The 21,735-nt window shown below is 40.4% G+C and overlaps 1 protein-coding gene across 4 annotated transcripts in view; it reads left to right on the top strand.

Moving 5' to 3' along the window:
- SLCO5A1 (solute carrier organic anion transporter family member 5A1) overlaps positions 1 to 21,735 on the top strand; it is a 154,735-nt gene that overhangs the window by 3,280 nt on the left and 129,720 nt on the right. The window lies entirely within an intron of this gene.

Below are 21,735 nucleotides of genomic sequence, written 5' to 3'. Positions count from 1 at the left end.
CCTGTTCTCTCAGATATGTTTCACTCACACCGAAACTTACTTTCCTTATACGAATCAAAAGGAAGCATTTTCTTTCACATTTTCATGTGTATTATAGGTTAAAGTTCACTTTATTTTATGTTTTAGCCTTGCTGTGGTGTGTTTTCAGTTTGGGAGAGAATCAGTTAGTTGAGAGTTCTTGAAACTAATTTTCAGACTTATACTTCATGTTTGTCTTTTCCCAAGTAACATAAACTTTAAACTGTGGGGTGATGCTTCTCTCTGTTGCTACCTACCTATGGAAAAGCTCCAATTTGTCAAGTTTATGTTCTAATACACTTGTTGAGGAAGCAATAGCAGTACCTCGTGTGTAAAGTTTTGAATGATTTTCTGCTTCTTTCTGCTGCTGCTTCTGATTTCTGTCCAGAGCAGCAGGGATGGTGGCGTGGCCAGACTACATACATCATGCTTTATTGCCTTTATACCTGTATTTCTTTTCCTTTCCTTTCCTTTCCTTTCCTTTCCTTTCCTTTCCTTTCCTTTCCTTTCCTTTCCTTTCCTTTCCTTTCCTTTCCTTTCCTTTCCTTTCCTTTCCTTTCCTTTCCTTTCCTTTCCTTTCCTTTCCTTTCCTTTCCTTTCCTTTCCTTTCTTTCTTTCTTTCTTTCTTTCTTTCTTTCTTTCTTTCTTTCTTTCTTTCTTTCTTTCTTTCTTTCTTTCTTTCTTTCTTTCTTTCTTTCTTTCTTTCTTTCTTTCCTTTTTTTAAAGATGGAGTCTTTCTGTCACCCAGGCTGGAGTGCAATGGCATGATCTCGGCTCACTGCAACCTCTGCCTCCCGGGTTCAAGCGATTCTCCTGCCTCAGCCTCCTGAGTAGCTGGGATCAGAGGTACCCATCATGCCTGGCTGATTTTTGTATTTTTGTAGAGATAGGGTTTCACCATGTTGGTCAGGCTGGTCATGAACTCTTGACTTCAGGTGATCCACCCTCCTTGGTCTCCCAAAGCACTGGGATTCATACCTGTTTTTTTTTTTTTTTTTTTTTTTTTTTTAATGTGTCACCTGCACCACTGTCTAAAAACAACAACAAAAATTTTAATAATGTCAAATGACTGGCTTATCTTTATGAAGAAGCAACACCACAGGTTATAAGGTTTATCCAAAGCTATTTTTATTGCTGTCAAAAACCCTCAATTGTATGAAATTGGGAGAAGAATCCATTCCTATTTTTCTGAAAAGCTGTGGCTCTGGGATTTGTTGTGTTGACTTGCATAAGTCAGCATCAGTGGACAGGGTGCTTGAGTTAAGTACAGGGGGCTCCTGTTAGGCCAGGCAGCAGTTGCGGAGGGTATGAAAATTTATATTCTAGACATTCGAGGTTGTCAGCACTTCCCTGTAGTAGCTGGTTCTTCAAAACTGAACTTCCAAGGGATGGGTTTAAACCCCTAAGAAGGATCAGTGGCTGTCATACCAGATGAGATTTTTGTTTTTCTGTTTCTCTATTGGAGTGCAAACTAAACAAGCTAAAGCATTTTACTTTACTGAAAAAAACTGAAATGGAAGCCGGGTGTTGTGGTGTGTGCCTGTAGTCCAAGCTACTGAGGAGGCTGAGGCAGGAGGACTACTTGAACCCAGGGGCGTGAGACCAGCCTGGGAAACATAGTGAGACTCCATCTCCTAAAAAAATTAAAATGGTAAATAAACAAATACTAGCTATATTTAGCAGTTTATTAGCGATGTGCTGATAGGACCCTTGATTTGGGAATAGTAAGATTTCAAAGGACAGTGTAAATGATATCCAATATAAGAGGACTATGCTTTGTCCTCGGTATAGTTACTGTCCCCAAAAGCTGTTATAGAGGGGTGTTTGAGTCCTCAGTAATCCCCACTAACTGGGTCAGAAATGGGTCCGAAAAAGAGTTTTATAACTTATTTTTATTGCTACCTGCAAGAGAAAGGAATTTCCTTTCTGGGTAGAGAAGAATAGCTTGCTTATTACCTTGCCTTCGTGTTTTCTAACATTTATTAAGACAAAATTTTAAACACACAGAAAAGTTGAAACAATAGTACAATAAGCACCAGTATACCTACCATGTAGACCCAATGATTGTTTATTTTGTCATGCTTGCTTTATCAACCTGTGCGTGAGTATATGTATGTATAGAAATATATTTTGGGGGATGGGAGGCTAAGCCCTCTAAAAGTAATTGCAGACACTGCTAGGGCATCTTCTAAAAATGAGGGTGTTCTTTTACATAACTGAAGGAACATCGACATCCTAAGAAAGTTCATAATCATTCCCTAATATCATTAAATATTCAGGCCCATTCAAATTTCCTCAATTGTCCTCTGAAAGTCTTTTATATTGATTGATTGATTGATTGAGACAGAGTCTTCCTTTCACCCAGGCTGGACTGCAGTGGCACAATCTCAGCTCACTGCAACTTCTGCCTCCCAGACTCAAGCAATCCTCCCACTTCAGCCTCTCAAGTAGCTGGGACTATAGACCAGTGCCACCATGCCCAGCTAATTTTTTGTGAAGACACAGTTTCATCATGTTTCCCAGGCTAATAATAATTTTTTTTAAATGAGGAACTAATCAAGATTCATTCATGCATTGCATTTGGCTGTTAGCCACTTTAGCCTTCTATAATCCAGAACTGTGCCTCAGCATTTTTCTTTTTCCATGGCATAGACTTTTTGAAGGGGCAAGGCTAATGTTCCACATTCTAGATGATCATTTCCTCATGGTGTGACCTTGATCCTCCATTCCCTATATTTCTTGTATACTAGAAGATCAATCTAGAGGCTTGATTAAATTCAGACAAAATATTTTTGGTCTGACTATGTCAGAGGCAATGCTGGGTGTTTTATATTACATGCACCTTGCTGTTCACTAGTGATGTTAAGTTTAATCATTTGGTTGAGTGAGTGATTGGTGTCTTTCCACTGTACAGATTCATTTATCACTTTGAAAATAGTAATCAATCTGTAGAGTGATACCTGGACTCCGTGTAAATGCCCCAGTTGTTTTTCATATTCTTGCTGCTCTTTGCCTCTATTTACTTTGAAAACTTGGATCTCCCTTTCATCCCATTTTCGGTAGCATCAATGCAGACTTACTTTGTCAAAATCACAGGCAGAACCCTATCCAAAGGGAGAACATCCACTAACAACAGCCCTGAGATTTAACTTTTCTGGTAGTGGTTGCCCATCAAGAAGAAAAATAGCAAGTGCATATGAAGTGCATAGTCCGTGCTAGGCACTCTGCTAGTTTTGGGAAGACCAGAAGTGAGACACAGTCTCAGCATTTGAGGTGTTTTTAGTGTAAAACAATATTGCCAGTGCAAGGTAGGAGTGTAAAGTGATGTGTGCAAGGGAAGGAAAGGAATAGAAAGAGTATTCACTTTTTTCCCTCCTTCTTTTCTTTTTCTTTCTTTCTTTCTTTCTTTCTTTCTTTTTTTTTTTTTTGAGACGGAATCTCTCTCTTTTTTTTTTTTGAGATGGAATCTTGCTCTGTCACCCAGGCCGGAGTGCAGTGGCGCGATCTCGGCTCACTGCAGCTCCACCTCCTGGGTTCGCGCCATTCTCCTGCCTCAGCCTCCTGAGTAGCTGGGACTACAGGCGCCCACCACCACGCCCGGCTAATTTTTTTTGTATTCTTAGTAGAGACGGGGTTTCACCATGTTAGCCAGGATCGTCTCGATCTCCTGATTTTGTGATCCACCCACTTCAGCCTCCCAAAGTGCTGGAATTACAGGCGTGAGCCACCTCGCCTGGCCCTTTTCTTTTTTAAAGATATTGATTAAATTGCTTTTTTTTTTTGAAAAAATTGATGAATGCAAACTGCATTAGGACACATCCCTTAAGAAACCTAGGAGAATTCTGCTTTCTATTAAATGGATCTCAGTAGGAGCTACAGTAGTTTGAGAATCAGAAATCTTACATATATTATTTCACTTAATGTTCTCAATGACCTTAACGAGATGGAGATTATTTTCCCTATGCTACAGATGAGGAAACAGGCTCAGAGAGTTTAAGTGATTTACTAAGGGCCTCAACCCCATGCCTTGCTGACCCCGGGGCCCTTGAGCTTCCTTCTACAGTGCATGGCTCTTTGGCAAGAAGCCCTGAGAACCAACTGAAACCAAAGGATGTGGCACGTTCAGCAGAGTTTTCCAACAGCGCAGAATGCAGAATGCAGAATTGCCTTAAAGTCATCAAAACATGATCAAAATAAGATTATTCCCTAAACCTTTTAAAGTAGGTTTGATAGACTACCTCTGTACAAATTAGAGACCATTGTACCCTTAGAACATGAGCAGTGTTGACCAGTTAAGATGTGAGACATTTCCCAATAAATAACAGGTTAAAATCTTTCTTATTTTTCACAAAGGTGTTCTTCTGTATTACATTTTTCACCACCCACCCCTTTCTTAATCTTCCTGTCCGTCTTTCTGACTTCTCATTATAACCTCAGAGGAAAGAAAAAAAATCAGGTAGTAGGTTAGTAATTATGAGCAGAAACAAATATCTGCAGCAACGTACAAACCATTGAAATGGAATGTAATTGTATATCTTAATCTTTTGAAATTCTATGTTAACATTCTGGCAGTTTTAACTGTAGAAGAGATGTGGTCACAGATGAGATACAGCAGTATTTAAAACCACTAAATGCCTTAGCTTCTGCAAGGAGAGAGGCTTAGTATTGACTAGGAGCATAGAGAAAGCTTTGTAGGTTAGCAACTAGACCATAATTTGTAATTATATCTTACATATAAGGAGAGAGAGAAAATGTGATTCTTTGGGGGCAAGAAATTTGTGATTTGACAGGGAAAAGAGTAAGAATGGCGAACCAGGTAGGAAAAGGAAGAAAAGGATGCATTTCTAGAAGACAAAGCCACAACTCTGATTGGGTGATATTCAGGATCAATAATGATTGGCATGGTTCAGCCATCAGTTAAGCAGGGTGGGTGCTGGCTCTTCCACCTCCCTGGTGTGTCCCATTAACTGCCAGCCCTGACTTCACATGACAGAGAAGACAGGGGCTAGAACTGGCCCCGTGCCTTAGAAAGAGCACCAGAAAAAGAGGCAAAAAAATTGTATTTTAGTCCCTCTCTACCAACAACTGGTCATGGGACTTCAGACAAACCCCTTGGCTTCTCCCAGCCTCTGTTTCCACGTGGGGATTAGCACATTTGTTTCTCTCGCTGTAACATTTTGAAGACCAAGTGGGATTCTGTGTGTGCAAGTGTTCTGCAAACTGTAAGGGACGGTGCTCTGACAAAGTAGAATTCAAACTTATCCTAGGTGTGGGCAGAGAGTGGAGTGAGAGAGTTTGCTCTTTCCAAGTATGAAAACCTTTAAACATATCTTTTCTATAATTGGAAAAAAGAAAAGAGACATTGCATGGGAAACTAAAACATTGTATAGGAGAGCACTCCTGGGAAACATTAAACAGGAACATTTTGATCAGTGTTTTAGTAACGTTATAACCTGATTAATTAAATTTTCTCAGGACTCAAGGTTTTATCATGAGAACTTTCTGCATGCCAACATTTGATGATCATCTTTCTTTAATATATGAACATTTAAGTAATGCATATTTGCACCTAGTATAACACAGTAAAAGCTCCTTTGAAGTTTGAGGGGCTTGTGGTGTGCCATTTCACCACTGTGGTTCTACATTTGTCCACGTGGACTGTGGCAGGATGTATGGTGAACAAGGACAGGTCCCAGGACATACTTGGAAGTAATTATTATAGCTTTTAGTTTTTATTTTCTATTTGATTTGATTTGATTTGATTTTACTTTATTTTATTTTAAGATAGAGTCTTGCTCTGTTCTCCCAGGCTGGAGTGCAATGGCACTATCATGCCTAACTGCAAACTCTGCTTCTCTGGTTCAAGTGATTCTCCTGCCTCAGACTCCCGAGTAGCTGGGATTACAGGCGCCCGCCACCACGCCTCGCTAAGTTTTATATTTTTAGTGGAGACGGGTTTTGCCACGTTGCCCAGGCTGGTCTCCAGCTCCTGGCCACAGTTGACCCACCCACCTTGGAGTCCCAAAATGCTGGGATTATGGGCATGAGCCACTGCGCCTGGCCATATTGTTTTTCTTTTCTTTTCTTTCTTTCTTTCTTTTTTTTTTTTTTCAGGGTCTCACTCTATTGCCCAGGCTGGAGTGCAGTGCTGTAATTATGGCTCACTATAGCCTCAAGTGCCCTGGGCTCAGCCTCTCACCTGGATATTCCTCCCACCTCAGCCTCCCTGAGTAGGTGGGACTACATGTGTGCACCACCATGCGTGGCTAATTTTTGTATTTTTGTAAATATGGGGTTTTGCTATGTTGCCCAGGCTGATCTTGAACTCCTGGCCTCAAGTGATCTGCCCTCCTCAGCCTCCCAAAGTGCTGGGATTACAGGCATGAGTCACTGCCCCTGGCCTATTCTGGCCCTTCTCCTTCTCCTTCTCTTTCTCCTTCTCCTGCTCCTCCTCCTCCTCCTCCTCCTCCTCCTCCTCCTCCTCCTCCTCCTCTTTCTTCCTCTTCCTCTTCTTCATTCTCTTCCTGTGTTTCTTCAGTTTTCAAATTTTATTTTATTTTTTGAGACGGAGTCTCATTTTGTCACCCCAGCTGGAGTACAGTGGGCTGATCTCAGCTCACTGCAACCTCCGCCTCCCGGGTTCAAGCGAGTCTCCTGCCTCAGCTTCCCGAGTAGCTGGGATTACAGGGGTGTGCCACCATGCCCAGCTAATTTTTTTTTTAAACATTTCTTTTTTTTTTTTTTTTTTTTTGAGACAGAGTCTCGCTGTGTTGCCCAGGCTGGAGTGCAGTGGCCGGATCTCAGCTCACTGCAAGCTCCGCCTCCCGGGTTCACGCCATTCTCCTGCCTCAGCCTCCCGAGTAGCTGGGACTACAGGCGCCCGCCACCTCGCTCGGCTAGTTTTTTATGTATTTTTAGTAGAGACGGGGTTTCACCGTGTTCGCCAGGATGGTCTCGATCTCCTGACCTTGTGATCCGCCCGTCTCGGCCTCCCAAAGTGCTGGGATTACAGGCTTGAGCCACGAGTGAGCTTCAAATTAGTTGAATTGTATTTCTTCAAGATTTTATGGTAATATAAACATTATATATGTGTATATAAGTCAATATACACATATATGATTTTAATATATGTATATATATATTGCTCTTTTTGATTTTTTCTCTGAATATGAGAAATATTGCATGGAAAAATCTTTTTTTTAACTTTATTAATTTTTTTAAATGCTTTTTTTGTAGAGACAAGGTCTCGTTATATTGCTCAGACTGGTCTAGAACTCCTGACCACAGCAATCCTCTTCCCTGAGCTCCTAAAGTGCTGGCATTACAAGTGTGAGCCACTGTGACCAGCCTATGGAACAATCTTGGTCAGTATTTCCGCAATGTTATATAGAGCAATCTACAGATCAATATCTATATAAATTTATTTGTAGTGATATATACAATGAAAGATACATATATGTATCTTTCAGTTCAGTGTTCTCTGGAACCATATAACCATGTGTACCAGTGATTTGACAAGTTAGGGGCTTCTTTGTCTTGAGTTAGAAGCCAGCTGGGGTGGGCAGTCAGGGGCTGGTACAGCCTTGAGTGCTGCCAGGTCCCTCCTCTCTTCCTCCTGGGCTGTTCTTAGTGACGACTGCTGTGTCTCAGGTATCACACATCTGTTCCCACAGAAGGGAAAAGTGGAGGAGGTAGTACCTGCTTCCTCTAGAGGATGTCCTATCAGCCAAACGGAGTCCCCTGGCCTATTCCAGTTAACATGATTTTGAGAAGGTAGATTTTAGATTTTCCAGGCTATATGGGAGAGGAAGACAGGTGAGAGGAGGGTGGAGTGAGTGCTGAATGGCTCCCGTCATATCGACCACACCAGTCATGCTCACACGGTTGCCCTAGTAGGCAGAAAATTCAGAACTGGTATTTTGGTTTTGTTTTGTTTTTGAGGTGGAGTCTTGCTCTGTCACCCAGGCTGGAGTTCAGCAGCACAATCTTGACTGACCGCAACCTCCACCTCCCGGATTCAAGTGATTCTCCTGCCTCAGTCTCCCCGAGTATTTGGGACTACAAGTGCCTGCCACCATGCCTGGCTAATTTTTGTATTTTTAGTAGAGACTGGGTTTCGCCATGTTGGCCAGGATGGTCTCCAACTCCTGACCTCAGGTGATCTGCCCGCCTTGGCCTCCCAAAGTGCTAGGATTACAGGCATGAGCCACTGCTTCTGGCCCAGAACTGTTTTTTCCTGACCAGTATTAGCAAGTATCCTAAGCACCGTGTAGCGTTAGTTTTTCTGATTCTTCTGGTTGGGATTTTAAAGACGCTCAGTAAATAGCACCTCTTTCCCCACCTTGATTTCTGACTTAATTGAGAAATATGACAAAGGGAGCACAAGGAGGCCAAAATACCACTTTTAAAACTGATAGAAGTGATGTTGCAGAATATAGCTCATATCTTTGTGCAAGTGGACTTCTAATAAGAGCAGAAATAAATAGGCTCGTCCATCTAGCCATGGGCAATGCTGGACCCAAGCAGTGTGGCTGCCTGGGGTCTCCCATGTGGAGTAGGGGGTGGCGGTGGTGTCTAGGTGGGACTTATGCCAGGAAGGAGCAGGATTAAAGTTTCACTCCCTGCGTGCATACTTACTTCCAAGAGGCAAAAAAGAGGAGCTGCGCTGAGCATGCCTGGTTTATTTCAAATTCATCAGTCACATTAACCCCTTTCTCCCTTCCTGAGGAGGAGCAGTGGAGGCAGAGAGAAGGTGAGAAAGGAGACATCGAGAGTGGGAATACACATTGTCTCCTAGGACTCGTAACCCATTTTAAAATGCTGCCTTAATTTTGCTTGTCTTGTTTACAATGTGTTTACCTTTGTAAACCACAACAAATCCTTTCTGTAAGTAGCGTCTGTGCAAATCATGAATAAATAAAAAATAATCTCCACTGAAAACTAATATGAGTCTGAATGATGGTTGAGGAATTTGAGGGGATGATTCCAGGACACACAGAGGATCACCTTGAACAACGTGATGCCATGAGTGGAGGACCACACAGCATCAGCTTCTTGTTAGGATGCTCAGGAGTTTTGTGTGTGTTTGAGACAGTTAATTTGTGCCACAGATATGTCTTCTGTACAACAGCAATGATTGAATTTTGATCAGCTGTGTGGTGGTCATTTTTGGCCTCTAAGACAAATTTATCTACCATGCTGAGAAACAAACCCATTTCAGGGTCTAACTGCAAAACAAAGGGTTTTACTGCCTCGCTGTGGAAAAGACAGTGGGTGCACATTGATTGATTCAGCCCACCCACAAATAACAGAGAGCAGCATTTTTAGTAGCATTTATGGTAGAGTTTTCAAACAGGGTTTTATTGATCTCTCCTCTCACATGGCTATGAATTCTGTTATCTATGTGGTCTGAAACAGTCCTTCTGAAACCTGAATGTGTGTGAGACTCTCAGGGGATCTTGTCAAGATGCAGATTCTATTTCTATAAATCTGGCTTGGATCTGAAAGTTTGTGTTTCTAATATGCTCCCCGGGGAGTCCATTGCTGCTAATCCAGGGGCCACGTTTTGAGCAGCAAGGATCGAAAGACAGAGATATTTGGCCCTTTTCAGTGGCAAGAAGTCTGTCTCTCTGGATTTGGGGTTGGAGCCGCTGTTGGTAAAATCAGGGGCTAATTGCAGTTCTATTTCATTAGGAAAAATATCTTACTGCATTTGTGAAAGTAGATGTCAGTTTTGGGTATTTCATAAACTATGGCTACTTCTTAGAATTTCACAGTTGGGTGATATGATCACTGATAACTTCAGTGAGAGAAATGACCTGAGATGAATAGTATCCATTTTGATATTCACCAAAAGAAGTGCCTGTCTTCTCCTGACTCAGAAGGCTCTGTGCAGTCGAGTTGCTCCTTTTTGGTGGAACTCTTGATGTCAGAGGTGAGTCTGCAAGCCATGTTAGTCTAGGTGAGCTCACCTGCTAAGGCCCCTTGGTGGGGGAAAAGCAAACGAATCTACACATTTGGCTCTGCTTTTTTCTTTAAAGACAATCTAGAAATGTTAGCAGTGAACTGGGAGTTTGGTGACCGACAAATGTAAGATCTATATTGAAAATGGTTTTGGAGAATAAGGATCAGAAGTTTTTCCATTGCAAAGACTTGATCATACAGAGAAGGGGGCATGCTGGCCTGGTGGCTGAGGTTCTCTCCAGGGGTACTATTCAAGCCAAGATGTTTCCTAGAGATCATCTCATTTAACCTCATTTGTGAAAATGATAATTTGGCAGGCAAGAAAACCCAGATTCCAAAGGATGAAAGGATTTGAGCAAGAGAAAACAGTATGGTAGCTCCTCAAAAAATTAAAAATAGAGTTATCATATGATCCAACAATCCCAGTTTTGGTATAGATCCAAAAGAATTGAAAACAGAGTCTTGAAGAAATATTTACACACTAGTGTTCATAGCAGCATATTCGCAATAGCCAAGAGGTGGAAGCAAGCCAAGGGTTCATCAGCAGAAGGATAGATAATCAATATGTGATATCTATATAATATTATCAGCCTCAAAAAGGAAGGAAAGTCTGACACACAACATGAATTAGCCTTGAGGATATTATGTGAAGTGAAAATAAGCTAGTGGCAAAAAGACAAATACTGTATCGTTCCACTTACATGAGATAGTCAAATTCATAGAAACAAAAAGTTGAATAGTTGTTGCCAGGGGTCAAGGGGAGGGGAAAATTGGGAGGGGGTTGTTCTTTAATGGATTTAGAGCTTTATTAATACTTTTGCGAGATGAAAAAGATCTGAGAGATCTGTTGCACGATGATGTGGATATACTTAACACCACTGTATACACTTATACATGATTAAGATGATTTTAAAAATTAAGAGATCTGCCCAGGTTATACAGTCAAATTGCCTTGAGTCTGAAATGGATATATGGACTATAAATCCATCTGAATTAAAAACATAATTATGATACAAATGGAAATTCTAAAAAGTTCAAGTCCTTGAATGGTAAAGTCATTTCTCCCAGCCTATGAAGCATTCTAGCACATGTTAAATAATGTGAGTCTGTCCTTCAGTGATGAGAATTGTTTTCTTAGGTGTGTGGGAATTTCAAATCATTTCTTTTGGGCATAATTTTAAAAAGAAGAAATAGGGATTTGGGAAAAGAAAAAGGTAAAGTGGATTTTAGAGTAGGCATGTTAAGATTAAAGTCTTCAGGCAGAGAAATGAAGGTGAAGAAACATACTTGTGGATTTGAGTTGTTCTACTGTGTGTTTCTAGGGAAAGAGATTGGAATACTTGGAGGTAGAGACTATGGGTTCATGTCAATGTGTTCTGCTGTGTTGGGTGCTCCTGCAGTAGCCAGTGCTTGCACCCTGTTTCCTGTGTTTTCAGTTTCCTTTTGCTGGAGAAAAAGAGATGGGGATGGGGGTCCCACAGCTGCCCAGTCCCCCTCCTCAACCAGCATTTGCAATTTTACAATACTCAGGTGTTGCAGGTTCTTCATTTCAGTTCCTGTGGAAAGCTTTGTAACTTTCAAGTCATTCTAAAATAGTGGTTTTCAATCAGGAAAGATTTTGGCTCTCTGGGAACATTTGGCAATGTCTAGAGTAATTTTTGATTGTCACAACTTGGAGAGAGTCTATGGTATTTCAGCATGTTTAGGCCAGAGATGTTGCTAAACATCCTACGATGTCCAGAAGAGCCTCCAGTATCCAATAATTATCCAATAAAGCATTGCCAATAGTGATGCTCTAAACTTTTATTTTCAGCTTAAACTTTCAAGTTACTCAGTATCTTGAGTTCCTTATATCTTGGAACTAGAAGTCAAAATCTCTAGATCATAGAATCAGAAAAGTATTGAATATGTGGATGGAGGAGACTTAGGAAAAAGATCTTTGTAAGTAAGAAAGTCTTCTAGCAAGTAAGGGATAGGAAGTAGAAATTAACTGTGTGTTACTCATTGCTACAGTGTTGCTCGGTAGATTCTGTAGTATTTACACTATACTGTGCTGTTAGTAGTTTAGAGAAGATACTATAGCGTGCTCCAGTGGATTATTTTTAGTGGGTGCAAAAATATTAGGGCTTTTGTGGTTTCTTTAGTTACTTTAGTTCCCATCAGCTTAAACAAATTTAACCATGGGAATTTTCTGGACTATATTATTGGAGTTGGGAATACTGTAGTCCTTGAAGAGGGAATGATGTAATTGTGTGTGTGTGTGTGTGTGTGTGTGTGTGTGCGAGTGTGTTGATATCTTACCTCTCTTTTAGTTGTGGTGACTTTAGGAATAGAAAACATTAAGACAATGAATTATGGAAAACTAGAAAGCAGTTAATCAGCATTCTAAAGCAGAGCTCATCAATGAAGTAATTGGACATCAAGAGGAGCTGTAGGATAGATTTAATGAGGAGTTATAAGACCTAGAATTTTTCTTAAAAATAAATGAGAGCTTAACTAAAACAAACAAACAAAAAACCCAACAACTGTGATATGGTTTCATAGGTGGAGGTCTAACAAGGACTATTTTTACAGCAAATATTTTTGAGTGTTTAAAATATGCCAGGCATTGTACTAAATATTTAATTTTTAAAATTGTAATTTGATAATTTATAACAGCATGCATTTATGGGTACAAAGTGATGTTATGATTTATGAATACAATGCAGAATAATTAACTCAGGCTAATGAACATATCTATCTTTTCAAATACTTAGCCTTTTCATGATGAGAACATTTGAAATTTACTTTTAACAATTATGAAATGTACCACACTCTATTAACTATATTCACCATACTGTGGAATAAAAATTAAAAACATTTCTCCTTCCTGAAATTTTGGACCCTTTTAATCATCATTTCCCCACTTCCCCATCCTACAGCCTCTGTAACCATCACTCTACTCTCTGCTTCTATGAGTTTGATTGTTTTAGATTTCACAAGTGAACATAATTTCATAAGTGGAAACATGTGATATTGTCTTTCTGTGCCTGGCTTATTTCACTTAGCATAATGTTCTCTAACAGCATCCATGTTGTCAAAAATGACAGAATTTCCTTCTTTTTTTTAAAGTGGAATAGTTTTCTGTATCCATTCATTTATTGATGGACACTTGGGCTAATTCCATAACTTGGTTACTGTGAATAGTGCTAGAGTGAACATGGGAATGCAAATATCTCCTTGACAAAGTGATTTCAAATCTTCGGTAAATCACTTTGGGTATTTTGGCAAATACCCTGCAGTGGGATTGCTGGATCATATAGTAATTCTATTTTTAGTTTTTTGAGAAATCTCCATACAGCTTTCCATAGTGGCTGTACTAATTTACATTCCATTAACAGTGTACAAGTTTTCCCCTTTCTCCACATCCTCATCAAACTTGATGATAATAGCCATTCTGACAGGTGTGAGGTGATATCGCATTGTGATTTTAATTTGTATTTCCATAATTCTTTGCAATATTAAGCATTCTTTTCATGTCTGGTGGTGATTTGTATGTGTTCTTTTGAGAAATGTCTATTCAAGTCCCTTGCCTATTTTTTAATTGAATTTTTTTGTTTTCTCACTATTGAGGTATTTGAACTTGTATATTTTGAATGTATAGCTTGCAGATGTTTTCTCCTGATCTGTGGGCTGTCTGTACATACTTGTTTCCTTTGTTGTGCAGAGCTTTTTATTCTGATGTAATTCCATTTGTCTACTTTTACTTTTGTTGCCTGCACTTTTGGGGTCATATTCAAAACATTATCGCTAAGATCAATGTCATGTAGTTTTTCCTTTATGTTTTTTTTTCCTTGTAGTTTGTTACAGTTTCTGGTCTAAATACTTTATTATTTTGTTTTATCCTCAGAACAACTATGTAGTAGTTATCCTATTTCCCACATTTTATAGATGAGGAAATTGAAGTTAAATAACATGCTGAAGGTCATCTAAAAAGTGACAAAACCACAAGTCAGGTCTTCCTCCAAAGCCGAGGATCTAACCACTGGTGTTATGAAGAGGGGAGGGAAAAGTCCCTAAACTTCTGGTGGGACTTTGGCTGAGTTTTTTTGATTTTAACAAAGGGGTAAGGCTAGTGGTTTCTTAGATTCCTGTCACCTCTTAAGTGTTCTACTACTTTGGTTCTGTGCTTTCTTCAGTCTGACTTGATGTGGTCTTTTTCTGCAACTTGGGACTCAGGTCTCCAGAGGAGTCCTTGAGCCATCAGAAGCCCATCCCTTGAGCACGTTCTCCACCTCCCAGCGGCTTGAAAGATGTTGTCGTAGGACAGCTGTCCCTGGGGAGTCAGGCAGTCCTTTTGCTCCTTTTCCCCAGCAGCTGTGTATTACCTGATGGTAAATTCAGAGTATACTTCCCCTCTAGGGAGTTATGACTGCTCGTTAAACTGTCACCCTGCAAAAATGCTAATCCTCGTTCCCTAATATAACTTAGAAAGACAGGGGCAGGTTACCCCTGCTTAAAAGTAAAGAGCATATTTATGTAATTAATATTCTCAGCAGAATGAAATTATATAATTTGCAAGTGTCTGAAATGGAATTGTACAGTTCCTGGCATTCTAGCATGTGGGAATTCTTAGTAATAATACTTTAATGAGTCTTGGTTTTGTCAGGTGTTTTCCTAATTTTTTCACTTTAAATTCTTACAAAGGTCATAGACGTTTTAAGATAATTTTCTTTTTGTAAAGAGAAATGAGAAATTTAAGTGAATAAGACTGCATAGAGTAAATCCCCGATCTTAGACTTGCTGGCTATAAATCAATTTCTGGTCAATGTATAATGACGGATCAACAATCCTCATTTGCAGAATGTCTTTACATTTTTCGAGGGAAGATTCTTGCCCGTATTTTGTCTAGAAATTTGCTTATGTCTCTGTTGTTTAATTTCGGCTGGAAAGGGAATGTGTCCTGATTTGAACTGCATTTTAATGGCTTTGCCTTAGGTGGAGGACAGCAGTAACTTTTAACAAGATGAAAAATCTGCGTAGAGAAATCGGAAAAATTACCTGTGAGAAAGACTTACTTAAAGATACACATAAATCTTAGAAAATGGTTCCAAAATTTGGTTTTGCTGCTAAGATGTCTCCAGTTATTTTGTTATTGTTAAAACTCTCAAAAGAAATCGGCTTGAATTTCTTCACTTAGGATTGGTGGAGGGCAGTGGTAGTGAATGCAAGCCACGAAGAGCGATGGGTAGTGTTACTCCAAATTGCTGGCTTCAGTTTTTTGGTTGTGCAGAGTTCTCCTCTGTACACACTTTCTTTCCTTTTAGGTTCTAGAGCCATTGCTGTCAGGGAGAGGTCTGCAGGGCCCTCACATGGATTCTGGTGGGGCACTTATTTACGTACTTATATGAGACTCATACTATACTTTGGAAATTATTAATTTAGGACATAAACCTTGCAGGTCATCCAGTTTTGTAGAAATGGTAAATTATACATAGATGACTAATGTGCAATTTGACACAAACTAGTCCACAATTACTGACGTGACTTTGACCAGATCACGTAACCTTTCAGGACCTCAGTTTCTTTTCTGTACAATGTTTGACCCATGTCTCCTCAGATGGCTTCTAATCTAAGCTGTGATTTTTTTGAAAGCTTGCTTAGGGTTAGGAACAGTGGGAGAGGGGAGTTGCTATATTGTATATACTGTATTTCTGAAACTAATGTTAAGAAGTAGCTCCTGGCCGGGCATGGTTGCTCACGCCTGTAATCCCAGCACTTTGGGAGGCCGAGGTGAGTGGATCACGAGGTCAGGAGATCGAGACCATCCTGGCTAACACGGGGAAACCCCGTCTCTACTAAAAGTACAAAAAATTAGCCGGGCGTGGTGGCTCGTGCCTGTAGTCTCAGTTACTTGGGAGGCTGAGGCAGGAGAATGGCGTGAACCCAGGAGGTGGAGCTTGGAGTGAGCCGAGATCACGCCACTGCACTCCAGCCTGGGCAACAGTGCATGACTCTGCCTCAAAAAAAAAAAAAAAAAAAAAAAAAAAAAAGAAATACCTCCTGATCCCCAGGGGCTTTAAAATCTAGTTTGAGGATTTCTTTAGCACCATTTATTCTGGATGACTTAAGATGATCTGTGAGCTTCGTGACCTCCAGCAAGTCACTCGACATCTCTGGGTTTCAGTTTTCGCATTTGTTAACTGATGGAATTAAATGAGAGGGCTGCAAAGGGTCTTCTCAAAACTATACTCTGGTTTCTTCTGAACCGACTGTGGCCTAGATCCAGATGCTAGCGTACTCGAAGAAGTTGAATCTTGTTAAGAGAGTGGCCCCTGGGGTCCAGCTGCCTGGGTTTGAATTCCCACTTTGTCCTGGCCAGTGGTGCAACCTGGGGCAGCTTCTGTGACCTCTCTGGGCCCAATCCCGCCTCTGTTAATGCAGGGATCATGTGGGCCAGTGCTCAGAATGCACTTAAAACACGGCCTGGCCTGGCACATGGTTAAACACTCAAAAATGTGGTCTGTCATTACTTTAAAAATTTCATTCTGTTCAGGAAGAGAGTGGTGTTAGCTTTCATTTTAGCTGGCAGGGTACAGCTCTTCTTGTGGCTTTTCTGAACGCGTTCCCTGCCTCACAGGATAGGCTTGCTCAGCACGCCCATGTTGACTACTCTTGCTTGGGTGCTGTGTGTTTAGTTGACCCTGAGCCAAGAGGCACAAGAAATGTGGGCTTCCTTACACCAGAGTCTTCTTGGCTGGGCCGAGCCTCTCCATTAGGCATCCACCCCATCCGCCATAGGGATGCATGGAATCTCTGCTTCCTTGTGTCTGGAGATTCTATTGAGAGCTCCCCTACAAAGCAAAGAGTGACACGGGAGAAAGAAGACAAAGCTTTCAGGTTATAAATAGCTTCCTCACGAGATGCTCTTGCTATGGGCTTCTGGTAATTACGACAGGCGCTGTTGGTTGTAATCAAGTTTAATTGCTGAGGAGCGTAGGGAGGTAGCCCTAAACACGGAAGCTCATGGGCTATCTTTATGTTTTCTCTATCCAGTTCTGAACTTTAAAATCTCCGGTTGTGTCTCCAACCGGCAAGATCTGGTTGCGTATGGGAATAACTGCAGAGCCTTTGTGGTTCCTGGAGTGGGTCTGGAACTTTCATGGATAGTCTGCCTGCTGAGACGTTGGCTCATGGCGTTTATTAGAAGTGGGAAGGTGGGATGGATTGAATAAAGGAGCAGAGAGCTAATGCCCTGGAAATGCAGATATGGGTCTTTTTGCTTAACTTCTGTCATAGAGGCACAGAGTCTGTGTTCATGGGTGTGCTTGCGAATGTCTGTGTGTATTGTGTTTGGGGATGTAGACTGAAAAAAAAACCAGCAGAAGAAATGGCTACAAAGCATTTTCACGGGTTGTTTCATAGTGTCTTCCAGAAATATCAACCTTGCTGCAGCCGGAGCAGGAAATTTTAGATTTCTTTTAATTCTTATTTACCCAAGGTCAAATTATAGTTTGTAAATTATTATTAAAGTCTCTTGTTCTTTCTTCTCTATCTAACTGTAGTGAGTTTATTGTCTATTGGTGCTCCATTCAGAGTTTGTATGGGCAAAGAAAGGAAATTAAGACCTCATTAATTGATTTTTCTACTTAATTACTTTTATAAAATATTTTGCCTGAAAAGTTGAAAGCGATGTCTGAAATAAAGTTTGGATTCCTGAAATTGGTCAATGTCATTCACGCCATGATATCACACACTTGCTGAGCGGTCAGTGTTTGTTAGAATTTGGCTTTCTTCTGTCTTTACTGCGGGAGCTGGAACAGCACTCCTCCAGCTTCCTTTCTGTCCACTTTTAGGCCTCAGGCTATGGTAACAGCTTTACAGTGACTCAGAAGACCTCTGGAGGCTCTGTTTCTTACCCTCACTCCTCCACCATCTTGCTTTGCCCTGCTGCTTATGTCCACTGCCTGGGACCTCACTTCCTTCTCCCAGCCTAGTCCCTGCAGATGCTAGTGCACTATTTCCTTGGATCTTAACTGCGGCTTTTACAGGAAGCTGTGCTTTGATCTGCATTGGCTCTACCCTCCAGCATGGCCAGTTCCACTAAATGCAGTGCCTCCTCAAGCTCTCAGAACTCCCACCTGGGCCTGGGGCACTGGAACCTTTTTGTCCTGGCATGGAAATCAGATGTTTAAGCCATGCACTGGTGCTTTACTGTACACAGCTATAATTCTCAGTGGGGGTTATCTTGCCTCTGTAGCTGGAGAACTCACTGGGTTAGGCATAGTCCAATGTTAGTGAGACTTGTGATCGTGACCGCGAGTTATGTGTGAGTCAGTCCCCATTGTTGTGCTCCATATTCCCCTGCTCTCGTCTTGTCTTGTCAGCTTGCAAATGATGCTACCGATCTCCAGGAGGCAGGTAATAGAGCAATGCTCACCCATCCTAGCAAAGAACAAAACACAACCAAAGCAAATAAGTACTCCTTCCTTTTCCCCTTCTCACAAAACACACACACACACACACACACACACACCACACTCCTTAGGTCGGTAGCTGTATCTCCATGCATGAAAGATAGCATAATAATAATAATAATAATAATAATAATAATAATAAAGTTGGCATAATAGTGATGGTATGGTAATTACAATCATCATCTTGTAAGTAGCCTTGGGGAGTCGGGGTGCTTAAATGTTCTGACCAAGCTGCTTTTAAATGACTCAAGGATTCTAAATCTTTTCAAATTTTCTTTTGGAAAATTTGACTGTATTTGGATGACTTGGTTGTCCTTTTTTCTTTTTAAAATTTAGGTGCCATACAAAACATTCGCACATTTCGTTGGCAATTGTATTTAAGTTAAAAAAGAAGTATTCGTTTTCCTCTTTGGTGTTGATATCTTTTCAGATACTTAAAAGATAAATTGTCACTCTATCTGAATTATTTGGCTAAAAATTCATGTTGATTACTGTGCATTTTTATTAATCAGTTGATTTCAGATTATGCTGGTTCAATTTTGAACCTTTAAGCTTGTCTTGCTTTAAGAAAAACTGATATATAAAAATGAAAACTTAAAATACATACTTTTTTTTTCCAGGAGGAAAGGTAAACTTTTTACATTGTAACAAAGTCTTTTGCTTTATCATGAATTCCTTTATTTATTTATTTATTTAGAGAGAGTGTTGTGCTCTTGTCCAGGCTGGAGTTCAATGGTGCTATCTCGGCTCACTGCAATCTCTTCCTCCCAGGTTCAAGTGATTCTCCTGCCTCAGCCTCCTGAGTAACTGGGATTACAGGCGCCCACCACCGTGCCTGACTAATTTTGTATTTTTAGTAGGGACAGGGTTTCATCATGTTGGTCAGGCTGGTCTCAAACTCCTGACCTCAGGTGATCCACCCACCTCAGCCTCCCAAAGTGCTGGGATTACAGGCATGAGCCACCACACCTGGGTCCTTTAGTTATGATTGTCAAAATTTAGACTTGGTATGTAGCTTTCAGGAGCATATTTATCCGTTAAAATCTCACACATCATGGTGATTCTTCAAAGACTTAAAGACACAAATACAATTTGACCCAGCAATCTCATTACTGGGTATAAACTCAAAAGAATATGAATTGTTCTATTACAAAGACAAATGCACTTGTACGTTCATTGTAGCACCATTCACAATAGCAAAGATGTGGAATCAACTTAAATGTCCATCAATGATAGACTGGATAAAGAAAATGTGGTGCATGTATACCATGGAATACTATGCAGCCATAAAAAAGAAAAAATCATGTCCTTTGCAGGAACATGGATGGAGCTGGAGGCCATTATCCTTAGCAAACTAACACAGGAATAGAAAACTAAATAGCGCGTGTTCTCACTTATAAGTGGGAGCTAAACAATGAGAACACATGGATATAGAGAGGAACAACACACACTGGGGCCTTTTGGAGGGTGGAGGGTGGGAGGAGAGAGAGAGAGGATCAGGAAAAACAACCAATGGATACTAGGCTAATACCTGGGTGATGAAATAATCTGTACAGCAAATCTCCATGATACAAGTTTACATGTGTAACAAACCTGCACATGTACTCCTGAATCTAAAATAAAAGTAAAAAAAAAAAAAGCTTTCATTAAAAAAAAAACAAAAAACAAAAAAAACAAAAAAAAACCTCACACATCTATTCACAATAGCCAAGACATGGAAACAACCTAAGAGTTCATCAACAGATGAATGGATTTTAAAATGTGGGATAGTGTATAAATACACAATGAAATGCTATGCAGCCTTAAAAACCAGGAAATTCTGTCATTTGTGATAACACGGATGAACCTAGAGGACATTATATTAAGTGAAATAAACCAGGTAAGGAGAAACAAATACTACATGAGCTCACTTATATATGGAATCTAAAAAAGTCAAACTCATAGCAGTAGAGAGTAGAGTGGTGGTTTCAGAGGCTGTGTGGGAGAGGGCCAGGAGTGGACGGGGAAAGGGGAGGCGCTGGTTAACGAGTACAACACTTCCGTTAAACAAGAGGAATACGTTTTGGTGTCTGATTACACAGCTTGGTGACTGTAGTTAACAATAATGTATTGTATATCTCAAAATAACAAAAAGAAAGGATTTTAAATGTTGTACCACAAAGAAATGATAAGTATTTGAGACAATAGGTATGCTAATTATCCTGACTTAATCATTCCACAATGTGTACATGCATCAAAACATCGCATTGTACCCCATACATGTATACAATTATTATTTGTCAATTAAAAATAAAATGAAATGTAAAAAAAACCCTTACACTTGTATATTCTAATTCCAGATGTTTATTTCTTATTGATCACAGATGTGGCCAGTAAATGGTTCTCTCTGTCTTTTGAGTTTCCATTGCCCTGTAGTACCGTTTGAGATCAGGTAATATGATGCCTCCAGTTTTGTTCTTTTTGCTTAGGATTGCCTGGGCTAATCAAGCTCTTTTTTGGTTCCATATGAATTTTAAAGTAGTTTTTTCTGGTTCTGTGAAGAATGTCATTGGTAGTTTGGTAGGAATAGCATTGAATCTATAAATTGCTTAGGCAGTATTAGCCAAAATTTTCTAATGAACTTCTGTTTTCCCACTCTACATCATGTTTATCGTTTCTTTGTTAAATGCATAGAATGTGTTCAAAGTTTGTCCAGAAGCTCGTGGGGTCTTATGCTTCTGAGTTGCACAATTGTATGCCAGGCAAATAAATATAAGACCTTGAGACACAGTCACCAGCTCTTCAGCGAGTTCGATATTGATAAACTGGAGCCAAGGTTTGATATTCTCTAAAGGGTGGTGGGTGAGATAGTGGGAAGGGAGTGGAGGTAGATCTGGAAGCCTGAGCCTGGATGTTAGACTTGCTCCTGCACATGCTCCTCTGCAGTCTTGAGCCACTCAACTGTTCTGGTTCACCTCATCAATTTAGGCATAATAACTTCTACTCCATCTATGTTATACACGTGGAGATGAGATGTAACAAGATCAATGGCTTCAGTGTACTTTCATTCACCAAAGATGATATACACATGCTCTGTGTTAGGTGCCGGGTCCTAGCAGGAAGGAGGACTGCCTTGGTAGAACTTAGACTCTCATGTGAAGACAAACAATAAACAAGTAAACAATAAGGAATTACAAATCAGGGCAGGTGCTATAAATCAAGGAAACTATATATTGCATTTGGGGAGGGGTGCTTAAATAGGAAGATCATTAAGAGGAATCGATGTGTAATCCAAGGCTTAAAGGATGCTTGAGAACTG

This window comes from Macaca fascicularis, chromosome 8, assembly GCF_037993035.2.
Source record: "Macaca fascicularis isolate 582-1 chromosome 8, T2T-MFA8v1.1".
Taxonomy (NCBI): Eukaryota; Metazoa; Chordata; class Mammalia; order Primates; family Cercopithecidae; genus Macaca; species Macaca fascicularis.
Note: the sequence above shows the minus strand (reverse complement) of the source record. Positions and strands in the feature narration are given on the sequence as shown.